The 21570-nt window shown below is 38.5% G+C and overlaps 1 protein-coding gene and 2 pseudogenes across 1 annotated transcript in view; 1 reads left to right on the top strand and 2 right to left on the bottom strand.

The window, feature by feature from the left end:
• LOC113598747 (translation initiation factor IF-2-like) overlaps window positions 1–21570 on the top strand; it is a 153127-nt gene that overhangs the window by 83014 nt on the left and 48543 nt on the right. The window lies entirely within an intron of this gene.
• On the bottom strand, window positions 234–1030 carry LOC113598749 (cytochrome c oxidase subunit 1-like; annotated as a pseudogene).
• LOC128310972 (cytochrome c oxidase subunit 1-like) lies at window positions 1106–2097 on the bottom strand (annotated as a pseudogene).

Below are 21570 nucleotides of genomic sequence, written 5' to 3'. Positions count from 1 at the left end.
GGAGCCTGCTTTGGATTCAGTGTCTCCCTCTCTCTTCCCCTCCCCCACGTGTGCTCGCTCTCTCTCTCCCTCTCAAAAATAAATAAACATAAAAAAATTTTTAAATGACTTACACCCATAATTTAACTTTGACAAAGTTATGTAATTTTTACTAATATTTCACTTTTGAGAAAGACATAATGGTTATGGTATTGACTTGAAACCATTTTGAGAGGGTTCTATTTTTTCCTTTCTTATTTTAGACTTATATAAGTGGGTTCTTCAAATGAATGATATTGTAGAGGGTAGCCATGTAGTCATTCAAGATTAGTGTTAGTTAATTCCACTATTGCTACTTCTCATTTAGATGCAAATGCTTCTCAAATTATGAATATAATTAATATTACTGCTGTTAGGGAGATAAATAAACCTAGAGATGGCGTAGTATTTCATGTTGTGTATGCATCTGGATAGTCAGTGCAATGTCAGAGTATTCTTGAGAGGCCAAGAAAGTGCTATGGGAAGAAAGTTATATTAGCTTCAATTTCTATGATTGTAAAGAGGCTTTTGCCCAAGTATGGTTGAATGTGTAGCCTGAAAATAATGGGAATAGTGACTAAATCTTCCTATGATGGTGAATAATGCTCCTATTGATAATACATAGTAAAAATGTCTTACCAAACGTATGTGTCCTGGAGAATAATGTCTAGGGATGAGTTGGCAAAGACAATTCCTGTTAGACCTCCTACTGTGAATAGGCAGATAAAAGTTATAGTATGGCTAGTAATCATTTAATGTTTCTATGAAGGGTTTCTAGTTAACTAAATACTTTTATTCCTGTAGGGATGACAATAATTCTATTAGCTGATGTAAAACATGCTTGCGTATCAACATCTGTGCCTACTGTTAATATATGATAGGCTCATACAATAAAACCTAGGAATCCAGGAGATATTATCACTCAGACTATTCCTATATGTCCAAAAGGTTCTTTTTTACCTGAATAATACATCATACCACATGAAATTATTCTAAATTCAGGGAAGATAAGAATATAAACTTTGGGATATCTGGAGAATTGAAATCAAAATAGGTATTGGTGGGGCACCTGGGAGGCTCAGTCAGTTAAGTGTCTGACTCTTGATTTCGGCTCAGGTCATGATCTCACAGTTGTGGGATTAAGCCCCATGTCGGGCTCCATGCTGGGTAAGAATCCTGCTTAGGATTCTCTCTGTCCCTCTCCCTCTGATTCTCCCCTGCTTTCTTTCTCTCTGAAACAACAACAACCACCACCAAACAAAAAAACTCAAAGTAGGTATTGGTATCAACTTGGGTTGCCTCCTCCTATAGGATCAAAGAATGTGGTGTGTAGGTTATGGTCTGTTAGTAATATGGTAATTCAGACTAAGACTGGATGTGATAGTAGTCGCAGGATGGTTGTGGTTAGGAGGGATCCAATGAATGAAGGTGTTGGGTATTGAGATATAGCTGGGTGGTTTTATATTGATAATTATGGTAATATGATTGATAGCCCCTAAAATTGAGGCTACACATAGATGCAGAGAGAAGATGTTAAATTGATTGAGGCTTCTATGTGAGCTAGGTTGCTGGCTAGGGGTGCTTATACTGTTCAACTGGTTCCTGTACGTGCTCCAACTGTTGGTGAGTAAGAGCAGAAATGATGGTGGTTATAGTCAAAGCTCATGTTATTTATTTGGGGGAATGCTTTATTAGGTGCTCTGATTGTTAAGGGGACTAAACAGTTCCCAAATTCTCTGATTATAATAGGTAATACTCTAAAGAAGATTACCACAAGTGCATGGGCAATTGTGAGTACATTATAAATTAAGTCATCTCCCGATAAACTCCAGGTTGGCCAAGTTACATATGGGTTAAAAGCTTCAGGCAGTTCCTCCTATTTTAGTTAATGAACCAGATAGTAGGTATAGAGTGCTGATATCTTTTTGGTTTGTGGAGAATAGTGGGCAGTTTATGAACATAAGTAAAATGGCTGAGTAAGCAGTAACCTCTAAATCTAAAGTCAGAGGTTGAGTCTTCTTTTTGTCAAGCCCTGTGGTGAATATCCTACTGAATTACAAATTCAAAGAAGCAGCTCCAACACTGCTGGGCTTCTCCTGCCCTTTCCCCCCCACCCCAGATGGTGAGAGGCGTAATTGAAGCCAACTGATTAGGGTATTAACCACCAACTAAAATTTCATGGGGTGGAAACCCACCAATCTAGTAAGGTTTTAGCTTAAAGAACTTGATTTGCATTCAATTGATGTAGGATAGAGTTTTGCAATCCCTGTACTTTTTAGGAATTAAGTGAATATACTTGCTTAGGACTTTGAAGGGTTTTGGTCTTTTCTAACCTAAATTTCTAGTCCAAGATTGATAGGTGCAGGTGGGAGGACTGTTGTTGATGTTATAATTAGTGGTGTTAAAAGAGTTAATCATTTTGTACTTTCAAAATGTCCTTTTATGTTGTTTATTGATGGAAATATAATTAGCGATGTGAAGTTAATTGCATGTAGAAGTACAGATTGAGCAGTGTTATAATGGCTATTAATGTTGGTATAATAAGATCTTTTTTTTTTGTCATTTCCTGGATAATTATCCATTTGGGCAGGAATCCTTAGGAGGAAGGCCTATTGATAGTATGGTAGTGAAGATTAATATAGTGATTAAGGGTATTTTGTTTCATATATATGAGAGTGATAGTGTTGTGGTGGATGAATTACACATAATATATATGTGGTGAGTGTCATCGTGATGTCATTGTAAGGTATTATTCATCTCATGTGGGCAACTGATGAATAGGATATGATTTTTCACAGTTGGGTTTGGTTAAGCCCACTTCATCTTCCAGTTACAATTGATGTAATAGCTATGATTAGAATTAAGTTTGGATTAATGGATGGTGAGATTTGGCATAAGACTGACATTGGTGCAGGGTTTTGTTGTATTAATAAAATTAACATGAAGATAAGGGAATTCCTTGTGTTACTTCAAAGTAAAAAAAAATTTTTTAATGTTTATATATTTTTGAGAGAGAGAGTGAGCGAGCAAGGGAGGGGCAGTGAGGGAGACACAGAATCTGAAGCAGGCTCCAGGCTCTGACCTGTTAGCATAGGGCCCAATGCAGGGCTTGAACTCACAAACGGTGAGACCATGACCTGAGTCTAAGTCAGACGCTTAGCTGTCTGAGCCACCCAGGCACCCCTCTTGTGTTACTTCAGGTACTTAGAAGTGGAAAGGGGGAAGTCCAAGTTTTATAATGAGAGCTATTGTTACAATGGCAGATGGATGCTGTAGGATTAAAGATTTTTGTAATTGCTCATTGTCCATAGTATATTAAGTTAATAATGGCCATTATAAGCAGTATTGATGTGGTTGCTTGTGTTAGAAAATATTTAGTAGATACTGCTATGTCTCAGGGGTTAATCGTTTAATTCTTAAAAGTAGTTTGATTCCTATAATTCCAGAAATAAGGTCTAAACATCTATTATTTACATTTACTCTGTCAAGGAAATTCTTTGTCAGACATATTTTTGGGATTGTGATGCCATACCTGGTGTAATTATAGGCAAGGATATGTATTCCATACAAAGGGCTAATGTAATGATAGAAAGTTTTTTCACAAGAGATATATCAGTTAGTTGTTTTGGAATTGTGGGTAAAATGTCCGGATTCATGGGAAGGTAATGGTTAGTAGGAGGGTTTTGATAATAAAATTAACTGTATGTAGTTCTGGCATGTAGTTCTGGCATTCCTAAATGTTTCTAGGAATATGATTGTTGTGAAAATGTTTATTAGGATGATTTTGGCCTATTCTGCTAGGAAAAATAGGGCAAAAGGGCCTTCTGCATATTCAGTGCTGAAGCTAGTGACTAGTTCTGATTCTGAGGCTCTGTTGGTTTCTGGTGGGGTTGAAATGAATCATATCATGGCTAGGAGTCATGATAGAAAAATTAATCATAAGAATTCTTGATTAGTGATTAATGTTGGTAGTATAAACAATCCATTTATTAACAGTACTGATAGTAAGATAATTACTAGAGTTACTTTATATGAAATTCTCTGGGCTACTGCTCCTACAGCTCCAGTTAAAGCATATTTGAATTTGAGGCCCATCCAAGTCAGAGGATGGAATATATAACTGAATTTGACATAGCTAGCATGAATAGGTTCTCCTAGGTTTATATTGACTAGTGGATATAGTATAGGCAGGGGAATTTATATTGTTGTTGCTATGGTGAGGGCTAAGATTGGTTCACTCATGGATATGGATATTGATGATGTTAGCATTTCATTGGTTCTTTAATGAATAGTTTTATAGCATCAACAATGGGTTGTAATAGACCATGAGGGCCAATAATTTTTGGTCCTTTGCAAAGTTGTATATATTCTAGCACTTTTCATTTGATTAGTTGAGGAATGCTATGGCAAGTGGGGTTGGGGATAACCAATGAGATAATATTAATTCTAAACATGTTGTTAGGAAGAGGAATTGAACCTCTGACTATAAGGGTTTAAGTTTTACACAATTACTGGGCTCTGACACCCTACAAAAACCTGTTCTTGGGCAGGGAATATGTAAATTAACTAAATTAAGATTATACAATCTATTAGTTTGAGGGTACTTCAAACTAATGAAGTAGGCTTCAGTTTTCTTGTCCTTCCATATTGGGAGAAATTTATAATAGAAAGGAACTAACCTGGACTACTTCTGGTCTGAACTCAGATCATGTAGGATTTTAATCATTGAATAAATGAACCATTTATAGTGGCTGCACCTTTTGGATGTCCTGATGTAACTGATAAACTCTATTGTTGATATGAACCCTAGAATAGGATTGCACTGTTATCCAAGGGTGACTTGTTCCGTCAATCAATATCTTGCATCAATAAGTGATGTAATATTTTGATTAGTGAGTCTAGATTTTAATCACTCAAAGGTTATTTTGTTCTTTAAGGTCACTCCAACCAAAACTGCTAGTCCACTTAAAGTCTTGTTATCCCTTATCACCTGATACAGTTCTATAGATCCCTTAACTTGTTTTTACTTTTTAAAATTCTTTTTTCTTTTTACTGATCTGTTTGTGTCAGTTCCACTGTACTTTCTTCCAGGTCACTGACTCTTTTGTCTGCTTCATCTAGTCTGCTATTGAATCCCTATAGTGTATTTTTCAGTTGTTGTATTCTTTCGCTTTATAACTTCTGTTTGGTACTTTCTTATACTTTCTCTTTGTTGAACTTCTCTTCATGTTCATCCATTCTTTTCTCAAGACTGATGAGCATCTTTGTGACTGTTACTTTGAACTCTTCATCAGGTAAATTACTTATCTCTGTTTCAGTAAGGTTTTATTCTGGAATTTTAGCTTGTTCTTTTCTTTGGAACGTATTTCTTTGTTTCCTCATTTTGCTTACTCTATGCTTCTTATTTTCTTAAATATTTATTTATTTATTTTGAGAGAGAGCACAAGCAGGAGAGGGCCAGAGAGAGAGAGAGAGAGAGAGACAGAGGATCCCAAGCAGGTTCCACACTGTCAGTGCAGAGCCCCATGTGGTACTAGATCTCAGGAACCATGAGATCATGACCTGAACTGAGTGAGATCAAGAGTCAGACACGTAACAGACTGAGCCACACAAGCACCCCTCTGTGTTTGTTTCTATATATCAAGTCAAAGAGCTATCTCTCCCAGTCTTGAAGGAGTAGTCACAGGAAGACTGGAGATGTGTTTCAGTCTGCTGTCTGTGTAGTACCCTGGGGGTGGTAGCCTACCAAGGACTGTCTCGCCAATTGTTTTAGCCCCGTGGGGTACAGAAACACAAGCCCCCCTAGCCACAAGAGCCAGGTGTTCAAGGGGCATTTTCTGTAGGGATTGCATGTGCCTGTTGGGTTTTAGTGAGTGGGGTTACAGGAGAGTGCTGAGCTGGGATATGTCTGCCTGCTGAATTTAGTGAGGTAGGCTGTGAGGGAGCATGGTATCTCTTTTTATTTCTTCTTTGACCCATGATTGTTCAGTAGCATGTTGTTTAATCTTCACATATTTGTGAGTTTTCCAGTTCTCTTATAATTGATTTCTACTTTCATATCATTGTGATTGGAAAAGATGCTTGATAGGATTTCAATATTCTTACATTTAAGACTTCTGCCCTAACATGACCTGTTTTTGAGAATGTTTCGTGTTTTCTTGAGAAGAATGTGTATTCTAGTGCTTTTGGATGGAATATTCTGTACACGTCAACTCCATTTGGTCTAATGTGGCATTTAGGGCAGTGTTTCCTTAATTTCTGTCTGAATGATGGATACATTGATGAAAGTGGGGTATTAAAGTCTATGAGTGCTGATGCATAGGGGCACTTGTGCCCCAATGTTTATAACAGCGCTTTCAACAATAGTCAAATGATGGAAAGAGCCTAAATGTCCATCAACTGATGAATGGATAAAGAAGTTGTGGTTTATATACACAATGGAGTACTAGGTGGCAATGAGAAAGAATGAAATATGGCCTTTTGTAGCAATATGGATGGAACTGGAGAGTGTTAATGCTAAGTGAAATAAGTCATACAGAGAAACACAGATACCATATGTTTTCACTCTTATGTGGATTCTGAGAAATTTAACAGAAGACCATGGGGGAGGGGAAGGGGGAAAAAGTTACAGAGAGGGAAGGAGGCAAACCATAAGAGACTCTTAAAAACTGAAAATAAACCGAGGGTTGATGGGGGGGGGCGAGGGGGTGGGGAGTGGGTGATGGGCATTGAGGAGGGCACCTGTTGGGATGAGCACTGGGTGTTGTGTGGAAACCAATTTGCCAATAAATTTCATATTAAAAAAAAATAAAGTCTTCTATGATTAATGTTTATTTCTGCCTTTAGGTCTGCTAATCTTTGCTTTATATATTTAGGCACTCTTATGTTTGGGTACATAAATATTGAATATTATATCCTCTTATTATATTGACACCTTTATCATTACCTAATTGCCTTCTTTGTCTCATTACAGTTTTTGTCTTCAAGTCTATTTTGTCTGATATAAGTATAGCTACCCCAAATTTCTTTTGGTTTCATTTGCATGGAGTATCTTTTCTCATTCTTTTACTTCCAGTCCGTGTGTGTCCTTCTCTCTGAAGTGAATCTCTTGTAGGCAGCAGATAGGTGGGGTTTTTAAAAACTTTTTATTTGAGTGTTACATGTAACATGTAACGATGTTACATTAGTTTCAGGTGTACAAAATAGTGATTCGACTTTTTTATATATTATGCTATGCTCATCAGGAGTGCAGACTACCATGTGTCACCATACAATACTATTACAGTATCATTGATTATATTACCTATGTTGTGCCTTTTTATTCTCATGACTTATGATTCCATAAGTAGAAGCCTGTATCTCCATCTTCCCTTCATTCTGTCCATCCTCCTACCTACCTTTCCTCTGACAACCATCAATTTGTTTTCTATATAAGTCTGATTCCGATTTTTTGTTTGTTTAGTAGATTATACATGAAGTGACATTATACAGTATTTGCCTTTGCCATTCTGACATTTCACTTAGTATAATATCCTCCAGGTTCATCGTATTGTCTAAAATGAAAATACCTCATCCTTTCTTATGACTATGTAATATTCCATTGTATGTATATACCACATCTTCCCTATCCCTTCATCTATTGATGGACACTTACATTTCTTTCATATCTTGGTTACTGTAAATAATGCTATAATAAACATAGGGTTGCATATATATTTTCTGATTGATGTTTTCATTTTCTTTGGGTAAATAACCCAGTAGGGGAATTATTGAATCATAGGATATTTCTATTTTTAATTTTTTGAAGAAATCTCATACTGTTTTCCACAATGAGTGGAAATTAATTTCCACCAACAGTGTATTAGAGTCCCTTTTTCTTCACATCCTCACTAACACTTGTTATTTCTTGTCTTTTGGATTTAGCCATTCTGATAGGTGTAAGGTGATATCTCATCGCGGTTTTGATTTGTATTTCCCTGATGATGAGTGATGTTGAACATCTCTTCATGTGTCTGTTGGCCATCTGTATGTCTTCTTTGGAAAAATATCCAGGTCCTCTGTCCGTTTTTTAATCAGATCATTTGGGGGTTGTTGAGTTGTAGAAATTCTTTATGTATTTTTGATATTAACCTCTTATCTGATATATCATTTGTAATTGTCTTCTTCCATTCAGTAGGTTGCCTTTTTGCTTTGTTGATGGTTTCCTTCACTGTGCAAGAACTTATTTTGACATAGTCCCTTTATTTTTTGGTTTTGTTTCCCATGCCAAAGGAGACATCTAGAAAATGTTGCTAAGGCCAATGTCAGTGACATTACTTCCTGTATTCTTCTAAAGGATTTTTATGACTTCAGGTCTCACATTTAGGTCTGTAAACCATTTTGAGTTTATTTTTGTGTATGGTGTGAGAAAGTGGTCCAGTTTCATTCTTTTATATGTAGCTGTCCAGTTTTCCCTAGGACCATTTATTGAAAAGACTATCTTTTCCCCATTGTATATTTTTTTCCTCCTTTCTCATAGATTACTTGGCTATATATGCATAGATTTATTGCTGGGCTGTCTATTCTGTTCTATGGGTTTATGTGTATCTGTTTTTGTGCCAGTACTATTCTGTTTTGATTACTATATCTTTGTAGTATGTCTTGAAATCTGGGATTGTGATGCCTCCAGCTGATCTTCTTGCTCAAGATTGCTTTGGCTATTCAGGGTCTTTTGTGCTCGTATACAAACTTTTGCATTATTTATTTTAATTCTGTGAAAAATGCCATTAGTATTTTGACAGGGATTGTATTGAATCTGTAATTTCTTTGGGGAGTATGGACATTTTAACGATATTCTTCCAATACATGAGCATGGAGGATCTTTCCATTTGTGTCATCTTTAATTTCTTTCATCAGTGTTTTATAGTTTTCAGAGTATAGGTCTTTCACCTCCTTGATTAAGTTTATTTCTAGGTTTTTATTCATTTTAGTGCAATTGTAAATGGAATTGTTTTCTTAATTTCTTTTTCTGCTTTTGCACTATTGGTATATAGGAATACTACTGATTTCTGGGTATTAATTTTGTATCCTACAACTTTACTGAATTCATTTATTCAAATAGTTTTTTGGTGGAGTCTTTTTTTTTTTCTATGTATAGTATCATGTCATCTGCAAATAGTGACAGTTTAATTTATTCCTTAACCATTTGGATGCCTTTTTTTGGTCTTATTTCTGTGGCTAGGACTGCCAGTACTACATTTGGAATAAAAGTTTGAAAGTGGATATCCTTGTTTTGTTCCTGATCTTAGAGAGAAAGTTCTAAGTTTTTCACTACTGAGTATATTAACTGTGGGGCTTTTTTATGTATGACCCTTATTATGTTGAAGTGTGTTACCTCTAAACCCACTTGTGAGAGTTTTTATGATGAATAGATGTTGAATTTTGTCACATGATTTTTCTGTATCTATTGAAACGGTCATATGATTTTTATCCTTCATTTTATTTATGTGGTATAACATGTTGATTGATTTGCAAATATTGAACCATCTTTGCATCCCTAGAATAAATCCTATTTGTGGTAAATGATTTTTTAATGTATTTTTGAATACAGTTTGCTAATATTTTGAGTATTTTTTTGCATCTGTGTTCATCAGGATATTGGCCTATAATTGTGTGTGTGTGTGTGTGTGTGTGTGTGTGTGTGTGTGTGTGGTATCTTTGTCTTGTTTTGATATCAGGGTAAAGCTGGCCTCATAGAATGTATTTGGAAGCTTTTCTTCCACTTCTGTTTTTTGGAATAGTGTGAGGAGAACAGTTATTAACTCATCTTTAAATGTTTGGTAGAATTCACCTTTGAATCCCTGTGGTCCTGAACTTTTATTTTTTGGTAGTGGTTTAACTAACAATTCAGTTTTGTTGCTAGTGACCAGTCTCTTCCAATTATCTATTTCTTCTTGAATCAGTTTTGGAAGATTGTATATTTCTAGGAATTTATCCATTTCTTCTAAGTTGTCCAATTTGCCATATAATTTTTCATGATATTCTCTTACAATCCTTTGTATTTCCATGGTGTCCATTGTTAATTCTTTTTCATTTCTGATTTCATTGTTTTGGGTCCTTTCTCTTTTTTTCTTCATGATTCTGGCTGTTTATTAATTTTATCTTTTCAAAGGACCAGCTCTTTCATTTTTTCTATTGTGTTTTTTAATCTTTACTTTGTTTACTTCTGCTCTGATTTATAATTTCCTTCTTCTACTCACCTTGGGCTGTATTTGTTCTTTTTCTAGTTCCTTTAGGTATAAGGTTAGATTCTTGATAATCTTTTTTTGTTGTTAATATTTTGTTTTTAAGTAATCTCTACACTCATCATAGGGTGCAAACTCACAACCTCAAGATCAAGAGCCACTTGCTCTACTGAATGAGGCAGCCAGGTGCCCCAAGGTTAGATTCTTTATTTGAGCTTTTACTTGTTTCTTGAGGTAGGTCTATATCACTATGTATTTGCCTCTTAGAACTGCTTTCATTATGCCCCCAAAGATTTTGGACCATGGTGTTTTCATTTTCATTTCCTCTATGTATTTTTAAATTTCTTATTTGATTTCTTCACTGACCCATTGTCTGTTTAGTATCATGTTATTTAGCCTACACATGTTTGTGTTTTTTTCAGTTTTTTTTTCTTGTGATTGATTTCTAGTTTCTTACCCTTGTGGTTAGAAAAGATGCGCAGTATGATTTCAGTCTTAAATTCTTAAGAATGAATTCTTAAATTTATTGAGACTTGTTTTGTGGCCTAATCTATTCTGGAAAATATTCCATGTGCACTTTAATTTTTTTTTCAACGTTTATTTATTTTTGGGACAGAGAGAGACAGAGCATGAACGGGGGAGGGGCAGAGAGAGAGGGAGACACAGAATCGGAAACAGGCTCCAGGCTCTGAGCCATCAGCCCAGAGCCTGACGCGGGGCTCGAACTCACGGACCGCAAGATCATGACCTGGCTGAAGTCGGATGCTTAACCGACTGCGCCACCCAGGCGCCCCCATGTGCACTTTAAAAGAAGGTGTATTCCATTGTTTTTGGATGGAATGTTCTGTATGTATCTGTTAGGTCCATCTGGTCTAATGTGTCATTCAAAGATACTGTTTTCTTATTGATTTTTCTGCCTGGCTGATCTATCTACTGATGTAAGTAGGGTACCCCCTACTATTACTGTATTATCACAAATTTCTTTATGTCCACTAATATTTGCTTTATGTATTAGATGCTCCAGTGTTGGGTACATAGAGTATTACAATTGTTATATCCTCTTGTTGGATTGATTCCTTTATCCTCATATAATGCCCTTTTGTTGTCTCTTGTTAGAGTCTTGTCTTAAAGTTTGTTTTGTCTGGTGTAAGTATTTCTACCCCAGCTTTTTTTTTTCCCCACTTCCATTTGTGTGGTAAATGTTTTTGTTTGTTTGATTTTTGTTTTTTGGGTTTTTTTTATCCCTTCACTTTCAGTCTATTTGTGTATTTAGGTCTGAGGTAAGTCTCTTATAGGCAGAATATAAACAGTTGGGGTTTTTGTTGTTGTTGTTTTGTTTTGTTTTACTCATTTCACCACCCTGTGTCTTTTAATTGGAGCATGTAGGCTATTTACATTTAAAGCAATTATTGATAGGTATGTACTTACTGCCATTTTGTTAATTGTTTTCTAGTTGTTTTTGTTGGTTCTACTCTGTTCTTTTCTCTTGCTCCCTTTCTTTGTAATTTCTTTTAATTTTTTTAAGTTTTATTTATTTATTTTTGAGAGAGAGACAGAGTGAGTGGGGGAGGGGCAGAGAGAGAGGGAGAGAGAGAGAGAATCCCAAGCAGCTCCACGCTGCCAGCACGGAGCCCGATGTGGGGCTCAAACTCACACACCATGAGATCATGACCTGAGCTGAACGAAACCAAGAGTCAGACTCTTAACCAACTGAGCCACCCAGGCACCCCTCTCTTTCTTGTAATTGATAAGTTTCTGTAGTGTTATATTTGGCTTTCTTTCTCTTTAATTTTTGTGTATTCTTTGATAGGCTTTGGGTTTTTGATTACCATGAAGTTCATATATAACATATTAACTATATAGCAGTCTGTATTAAGTTGATTATCACTTAAGTTCAAAAAATGTTAAAAAAAAATGTTTTACTCCCTCCATGTTTTATGTATATGCTGTCATATTTTATATCATTTTATTCATAATTTTCTTACATCTAATTATGGCCACTTCTTTTTCCTTAAAGTCCCTTTAACATTTCCTATAAGGCTGGTTTAGTGGTATAAACTCCTTTAACTTTTGTGTGTCTGGGAAACTCTTTAGTTTTCCTTCAGTTGTCCATGATAACCTTGCTGGGTAGAGTATTCTTGGTTGTAGGTTTTTTCCTTTCAGTACTTTGAATATATCATGCTACTTCCTTGTGGACTGCAAAGTTTCTGCTGAAAAATCAGCTAATAATTTTATAGGGTTTCTCTTGTATATAATTTTTTGCTTCTCTCTTGCTACTTTTAAAATTCTCTCTTAATAATTAAAATATTAAAGATTAAAGATAATGTGTTATGGTGTGGACTTCCTTGGCTTTATCTTGTTCAGAACTTTCTATGCTTCTTGAACCTGAATGTCTATTTTTTTTCTCATAGGTTAGGAAGGTTTTCAGCTATTATTTCTTCAAATAAGTTTCCTGCCCCTTTTTTTCTCTCTTCTCCTTCTGGGACTCCTATAGTGTCAAAGTTTATTTCCTTGATGTTGTCCAAAAGATCCTTTTACCTGTCCTCATTTTTTTCTTCCAATATTTTACTTAAACTCAAGTTAGTTAACTTATAGTGTTATATTGGTTTCAGGAGTAGAATTTAGTGAATCATCACTTACATATAATACCCAGTGCTCATCACAAGTGCCCTCCTTAATGCCTTTCACCCATTTAGCCTGTCCCCCCATCCACCTTCCCTCCAGCAACACTGTTTGTTCTCTACAGTTAAGAGTCTCTTATGGTTTTCCTCCCTCTCTGTTTTTATCTTATTTTTCCTTCCCTTCTCCTATGTTCATCTATTTTGTTTCTTAAATTCCACATATGAATGAAATGGTATGTCTTTAACTAATTTCACTTGGCATAATATAGTCTAGTTCCATCCACATTGTTGCAAATGGCAAGATTTCATTCTTTTTGATGGCTAAGTAATATTCCATTGTATAAATATACCACTTTTTCTTTATCCATTCATCAGTTGATGGACATTTGTGTTCTGTCCATAATTTGGCTATTGTTGATAGTGCTGCTATAAACATTGGGGTGCATGTGCCCCTTTGAATCAGTATTTGTGCATTCTTTGGGTAAATACCTAGTAGTGCAATTGCTGGGTTATAATATAGCTCTATCTTTAACTTTCTGAGAAACCTCCACACTATTTTCCAGAGTGTCTGCACCAGTTTGCATCTCCAGGAGCATTGTAAGAGGGTTCCTCTTTCTTCCCATCTTCACCAACATCTATTGTTTCCTGAGTGGTTAATTTTAGCCATTCTGATAGGTGTGAGGTGGTATCTCATTACGGATTTGATTTGTATTTGTATTATGAGTGATGTTGAATATTTTTTCTTGCATCTGTTAGCCATTTGTATGTCTTCTTTGGAGAAATGTCTGTTCATGTCTTCTGCCCATTTCTTGACTGTATTATTTTTTGGGTGTTGAGTTTGATAAATTCTTTATAGATTTTGGTTACTAGTCCTTTATCCAACATATCATTTGAAAATATCTTCTCCTATTCCATCAGTTGCCTCTTAGTTTTGTTGAATGTTTCCTTTGTTGTGCAGAAGCTTTTTATCTTGATAACATCCCAATAGTTCATTTTTGTTTTTGTTTCCCTTGCTTCTGGAGATATGTCTATAAAGAAGTTGCTATGGCTGAGGTCAAAGAGGTTGCCGCCTGTGTTCTCTTCTAGGATTTTTATGGCTTCCTATCTCACATTTAGGTCTTTCATCCATTTTTTAATTTATTTTTGTGTATGGTGTAAGAAAGTGGTCCAGTTTCATTCTTCTGCATGTTTGTGTTCAGTTTTCCCAGTACCATTTGCTGAAGAGACTGTCTTTTTTCCATTGGATATTCTTTCCTGTTTTGTTGAATAGGAGTTGACTACACAGTTATAGGTCCATTTCTGGGTCCTCTGTTCTGTTACATTGATCTATGTGTATGTTTTTGTGCTGGTACCATACTGTCTTGATGAGTACAGTTTTGCAATACAGCTTAAAGTCCAGAATTGTGATGCCTTCAGCTTTGTTTTGCTTTTTCAACATTACTTTGGCTATTCAGGGTCTTTTGTGGTTCCATTCAAATTTTATAATTGTTTGTTCTAGTTCTGTGAAGACTGCTGATGTTATTTTGATAGGCATTGGATTGAATGTGTAGATTGCTTTGGGTAGTATAGACATTATTTTTTAAAATTCTTTTCTCTTTTTCCTGTTAAGCTTAGGTGCTTTTCATTACCCTCTCTTCCAGATCCCACTGATATGTTCTTCTGCATCAGCTAATCTGTTGATTAAATTTTGTTTTAAAATTTTTAATGTTTATTTATTTTTAATAGAGAGAGAGAGGGAGCATGGACAGGGGAGGGGCAGAGAGAGAGGGAGACACAGAACATGAAGCAGGTTCTGGGCTCGCGGGGCTAGAACTCACAAGCCATGAGATCATGACCTGAGCTGAAGTCAGACACTTAACTGACTGAGCCACCCAGCTGCCCTAAATTTTGTTTTAAATTTCAGTTACTGTATTCTTCAACTCTGATTCATTCTTTTTTTGTATTTTCTGATTTCTGCCAGTCTTTCCTCCAGCCCAGTAATCATCTTTACAATCATTACTTTATATTCTTTATCAGGCATATTGCTTATCTCCCTTCCATTTAGTTCTTTTTCTGAGGTTTTGTCTTGTTCTTTCTTTTTGAACATATTCCCCTGTCTCTCCATGTTGCTTGACTTTCTCTTTTTGTTTCTATAGATTAGCAGAACAGCTGCTTCTCCTAAACTTGAAGGAATGATCTTAGGTATGGTCATCCCCTATATAGACTGTGTGCTTGGTGACTTTTGCTGGCTTTCTGGAGCTGTGGACGGTGTGGGCCAGGGGTCTTAGGGCTCTTTGTGCTGTAGGCACCTGGAAAAACAGCTGAAATTGAAATGGGGGCAAGCCGAGGGTCCCAGGGCTCTATGAACAGAGGGCACCTTGACAGGATAGCTGAAGCTAAAGTGGGTTTAAACTGAGGTTTCCAGGATTCTTAGCACAGAAGATGCCCTGTAGCAGTGGCTGTAGCTAAGGTGGGGTATAGGCTTGATGATCCTCCATGAAGCCAAGGTGGGGTATAGGCTAGGGTATTCCATGCAGGGGGCAACCTGACAGGATAGCTGAAGCTAAAGTAGGCATGGTCCAGAGTGGTCCCTGGGCCAATATGCCCAGAGAGGAGAGCTGAAGCCAAGGGGGAGCAAGCTGGGGTGTCTTGGGTGCTCAGCACAGTGGATGCCTTGGCCAGGTGACTGGAGCCAAGGCTGACATGAGTGGGATTGTCTCTGAACGGAGAGTGCCCTGGTGGGGTGGCTGGAACAGGCACAGGTGGGGTAGGCACAGGCGGGGTAGGCACAGGCGGGGAATTTCCAGGGTGCTTCATGCAGGGAGCACCCTGGTGATGTACCTAGATTTGAAGCAGATGGAAGTCAGAAGGTACTGGAACTCTCTGCATTGGAGGTACCCTGGAAAGCTGTCTGAAGCCCAACTGGTGTAGGCTTGGAGTGTTCCAGAGTGCTTTGCTTTGCACCTTGGTACAAAAGCTGTTGCTATAATGATTGCTAACCAGGGGTTTCCAGGCCCTGTGGCCACCTTGGTGGAATGAGTAGGCTGATGTGGGCTAGAAGCCCAGGGCTCACTGACAGGCAGGCTTATTAGGATGCCTGGGCTGTACCCTGGTCTGTGCTTTGAAGGTGGAGGGAGAGTGTAGACTATGTCTAGCAGTTCCTCTCACCTAGAGATGATTCCAGAAGCTCTCTTGCTGTTTGGCAGAATTCTAGGGCTGGTTCTTTTATATGATAGCTATTCTTTTAAATTGCAGGTTTGTTTGTTTTGTGCCCATGGACAGATAGATCTGCTCCCAGTCCCTCAGCACCATCCCTCCCCACTACTGTTTGCAGCAGTGGAGGGGTCCTTTGCTACCATCTCTTGCTGTTCTCTTTTGCCATATTTTGTTGTGCAGAAGCTGTTCAGTTGGCCCTAGTTCTTCTTCAGGAGGAATTGCTCTATAAATAGGTATAATTTGTTGTGTTGCATGGAGGAAGTGAGTTCAGTGTCTGCCTACATCACCATCAGACTGGAATTCTAGATGGGTCTTGTAATTTTATCCATTCAGTCACTCTCTGTCTTTTGACTGGAGAATTTAGTCCATTTACATTTAAAGTAGAGCAACAGGTATGTACTTATTCCATTGTGTTAATTGTTTTATGGTTGTTTTGAAAATCCTTTATTCTTTTCTTGTTCTCTTCCTCGGTGACTTGATGATTTTCTTTAGTGGTATGCTTAAATTTCTTTCTCTTTCTCTTTTGTGTATCTACTGTGTTTTTGCGTTGTGATTACCATGAGGCTTACATAAAACAACTTATAACAGTATTTTAAGTTGATGATGACTAAGTTCAAACACATTCTAAAGCTCTACAGTTTTTTACTTCCCTCTGACTCCACAATTTGCTTTTGATGTCACATATTACATTTATCTTGTGTAGCCATTAATATTTTTTGTAGTTATGGTTATTTTTATTACTTTTGTCTTTTAACCTTCATACTAGTTTTATAAATTAACTCACCATTTTTACATTAGATTATTCTGAATTGTATAATATATTTACTTTTGCCAGTGAGATTTATACTTTCATATGTATTGCTCTCACTAATTAGCACCTTTTCCTTTCCTTTCAGCATTTCTTAGAAGGCATTTCTAGTAGTGATGAACTCTACAGCTTTTGCTTGTCTGGAAAACTATATCTCCTTCAATTCTGAAGGACAACTTTGCTTGATAGAGTACTCTTAGTTGACACTTCGTTTCAGCACTTTGAACATATTATCTTGCTCCTTTCTGGCCTGCAAAATTTCTGCTGAAGAATATACTCATAGTCTTATAGAGTTCCCTTGTATGACAAGTTGTTTTTCTCTCTTTGCTTTAAATATTCTCTCCTTGTTGGGGCGCCTGGGTGGCTCAGTCGGTTGAGCGCCGACTTCGGCTCAGGTCACGATCTCGCGGTCCGTGAGTTCGAGCCCCGCATTGGGCCCCTGTGCTGACAGCTCAGAGCCCGGAGCCTGTTTCAGATTCTGTGTCTCCCTCTCTCTGACCCTCCCCCGTTCATGCTCTGTCTCTCTCTGTCTCAAAAATAAATAAACGTTAAAAAAAAATTAAATATTCTCTCCTTGTCTTTAACACTTTAATTATGTGTCTTGGTGTGGATCTCTTTCAGTACATATGTTTTTGAACTTTCTGGGCTTCCTGGATCTTGCTGTCAGTTTCCTTTCCCAGGTTGGGGAAATGTTCAGCCATTATTTGTTCAAATAAATGTTCTGCCCCCTTTTCTCTCTTCTTCTGGGACCCTATAATGTGAATGTTGGTCTCTTTGATCTTGTCCCATAAGTTCTTTAAGCTTTCTCATTCTCTTTTCTTTTTGCTGCTCTGATTGGATGAGTTCCACTGCCCTGTCTTCAAGTCCACTGATTCTTTCTTTTGCTTTATCTAGTCTGCTATTGAACAATGTAGTGTGTTTTTTTTTTTTTTTTTAGTGTAGATATTGTATTTTTCAGTTCTGTGACTTCTGTTTCGTACTTTTTTATATTTTTTCTTTGTTGAAGTTCTTACTGTGTTCATCTATTCATCTCTCACGCATGGTGAGCATCTTTATGACAGGTACTTTGAACTTTTTATCAGGTACATTACTTACCTCTGTTTCATGGAGGGCTTTTTCTAAGGTTTTGTCTTAACCTTTTGTTTGGAAGGTATTCCTGTTTCTTCATTTTCTTTGACTCTGTGTTGGGTTTTTATCTATTATTTAAAATAACCACTTCTCCCATTCTTGAAGGGGTGACCTCATGTTACCTTACTATTGAAACCTATTGTTCAACCCTGCTCTAGCTCTTGATTGTCTGCCAAACCTTTGTGATTGTCCAAGCAGCCTACTATAGTCTTGGTGGCTTCCAGTAGGTGAGGGTGTACCAAGATCTCTCAGTGCCCTAAAGGAGAGTATCTCAGTCAGCACCTAGATTCAGGCTGATTGGAAGCCAGACACTCAGACAGCAGCTTTTAAAATAGGCCATTATTCCTCTTTCAGGGGAAGACTGGACATTTCTGTGTGCTCCCTCTGTGCTGATCCTTGGGATAATAGCCAGTTAAGAACTGTTTCTTTGTTTGCCACCATTAACACAAGAACACAAGCCCTGTGAACACAAGTACCTCTGGCCACGAAAGCCAGGCTATCAAGGGATGTGGTATGGCCACAAATGCTGGAAACTCTGATGATATGGGGCAGGACAGAGGCAGGAAGATGATGACACCTGCCAGCCTCCCTGGTCTCCAGAGGGGATTGTAGTTTTCCCTTAGATGTGTTTTTAATGAGAAGTTTGCCCCTTAGGCCACAGTGATGAAGATAAGCTAATAGGCCTCTTTCACAGAAATACTAGAGGTGCATTTCAGACTGCTGTCTCTGTGTTGTGCCCTGGCGAGGAGGGAGCCGCTTAAGAACTGTTTCTCCATTTGTTGCAGTCCTATGAGACTCACAAATGTAAGTCCCCCAGGCCACCAGAGCCCAGTGTGATCAAGGGTTGCCTTAGGCAGCAGCTGCAAAATCCACGGCACCAGATGTGTGAATGAATGCCTTTCCAGGAAATACTGGTGACACGGAAGGAGGCAGAAGGAGAGTGTGAAAATGGCTCCCACTGGCCTCTGTGGTCTTCCGAGTAGTTCAGTAGGCTGCTATGTGTGTGTTAAGTTAGAAGCCTGTCCCTCCCTCAGGACAAATCTTTAAGATAAGCACACAGGTGTTTTTCACAGGAAGACTGGGCACTTTTCAGTTGGCTTCCTCTCTGCCGAGCTCTGGGGGTGGCCAGAGCAGTCTGCATGAGCCCTTTAAGAACTGTTTCTTGGGTGTGTGAAATGGGTGAGGCCGTCACAAGGCATAAACTTCCAAAAGTTTTGGGGATGTCATGTCCAACATGGTGACTATAGTTAATAGCACTGTGCTGTACATTTGAAAGTTGCCTAGAGTAGATCTTAAAACTCTTAGAATTTTCTCTATTCTCATGGACTTTGCATCTTTCAAATTAAAACTGTGAGTAGACTACAGAAAACAAAAGTACTTCTCATTTTGCTATAGCCTCCGGGTCTCATGGTCACAAACACCATTGGCTGTCAAAGCTAGATGCTTTGGGGGCTCGTCTCTTAGGTACAGATCTTAAAAGTTGGGGTGCCAGATGTGGGGTCCAGACCCTTCACTCCTCAGGAAGAATCTCTTGAGTTGTGAGTTCCCCCTGGGTGGCCGTGCTGGGCGTGGGGGGTGGGTAAGGTAAGATTGTGTCTCAGCCTCTCCTGTTTCGATGTGTGTTTTCTCATTTTCCCAATTCATAGGACTTATCTACTTGTGTTTCTTTTAGAGGACATTATTCTGTATGTAGCTGTAGATTCAGTGCATCTGTGGGAGGAGGTAAGTTCATGACCCTCCTATGTCACGATCTTGAACAAGAACCCTCTTGTTTATGATCTTAGTACTACAATAGTGGGTAAGAGTACAGACTCCAGGGTCCAGCTGCCAGGGTTACTGCCCTGCCTGTTCACTTCCTGGCTGGGGAACTTAGGTCTTTGTCGAATGGGGGTAAGGGTAGCAAATGGCTTGTAAGGTTGCTTGAGGACAGAGTGCTTAGGGCTGGGGGGCACTGGGGACTCAGCAAAATAATTTATCCTCTGTCTTCTCCATCTGGAGGGTCAACTTCTTGAGGGCAAGACTTTTTTTCTTGGCACCCCTGCCCCCTAGAATGAATGGATGGAGACTATGGCTAAATATTCCGTATTCATTGGCCTCAGCCCTCATCCCACTGGCCTGACTATTGCATTCCAGTCCGATCTCTGCTTTTTTTCTGGGCCCCTCACAGCTTTCAATCCTGTCTTTCATGCACCTTTGGGTCTTTGTAGCCTTTCTGGTCAATGGCTATGTTGTCTGTCCCAGGGAACTCCCCAAGGCTGGTGAAACTGTGTATAATACACAGACCGGTGACAGGCTTTCTTGGGTGAAATTTAATCTTTCCAGCGAGCAGCACCATTTGTGTGTAATTGCCGAAGTTCTAGTGGGAGTATTAGGACACAGTAATTGCCAAATTTTACACTATTCCAGGTGTGTACACATGAAGCATGGTAAATGTGACTATTTCACAAAAGCCACAAATGCTCTATGGTGTGTGTAGCAAGGCCCTGTGATGAGGCAGTTAGACTACCTGTGCAATGTGTGCAGCTTTGTTTTCAAAACACCGTAGATCAGTGTAAGACAGAGCGGAGGGGCAGAGCACTGGACAGAAGGTGGCATCTAATAGGGGAGATACCTGAGATTTGGGAAGGAGCCAACCTCATATACTTCTAATGTTTAAGGCTTAAGAAAGCTACCTGCAGGGGTGCCTCAGTCGCTCAGTCGATTAAGCATCTTTGGCTCAGGTCGTGATCTCAGTTTGTGTTTGAGCCCCCCACATCAGACTCTTCTGTCAGCATGGACCCTGCTTCAGCTTCTCTGCCCCTCCCCCACATTTTCTGTCTCAAAAAAAACATTAAAAACAATTTAAAAAAAAAGCTACCTTCAGTTTGTGGGCTCAGTTAACCAGCTAAAATCTAGATGTGAGAGAACTCGCAATTAGAGACCAATTATTTGGTAGGCATTTTTATAAGTGTACCGTATTGCTTATTTCTCATAATTACCACTCACTGAGAGTTGGGATTTGAACCTGGGCCTGACTGACTTCTCCTGAAGCTGAGACCCTACCCACTGCATTTTCACTTTCCACTGTTAAGTAGGAGACCTCATCGGCAAAGTAGGGCTGGATTTTGTGCCAGCTTGACAATGCTCTGGACTGACTGGGAACAACCCAGTTGTTCGTACCTCAAATGACCCAACTGGTCTAAGGGAGAGGCTGCCTCTAGCTTATCTACGCAACTGTATTTTTTTCCCCTGCCATGCTGGTCAGCAGGTGCATGGCAGCTAGTGTTAGCATCTCTCCCGGTAGGTGGTGGGTGGTGGTGATGTCAGTCTGTACGTGCTGATAGCGGGCGGCACACTTTTCTCGGGGGGAGGGGGATACAGTGCATCACATGTTCGATGACAGCCACACTGTATACATTTCTTATTGAAACTCTGATAGAATACCTGATTCTAGATGAGAAAGTAGCCACCTTTCAGCTAGGCTTGCTATGTAGTGATATATACTTGACAGAAAACGGTGTCTAATTTCAGACCTCAATGTGAAAGGCAGAGCTCTAAAGAAAAGCACAAATATGTATGACTGGAAAATCGGACTTAT

This window comes from Acinonyx jubatus, chromosome B2 (assembly GCF_027475565.1).
Source record: "Acinonyx jubatus isolate Ajub_Pintada_27869175 chromosome B2, VMU_Ajub_asm_v1.0, whole genome shotgun sequence".
Classification (NCBI taxonomy): Eukaryota; Metazoa; Chordata; class Mammalia; order Carnivora; family Felidae; genus Acinonyx; species Acinonyx jubatus.
This window is presented reverse-complemented; position numbering and strand designations above follow the sequence as displayed.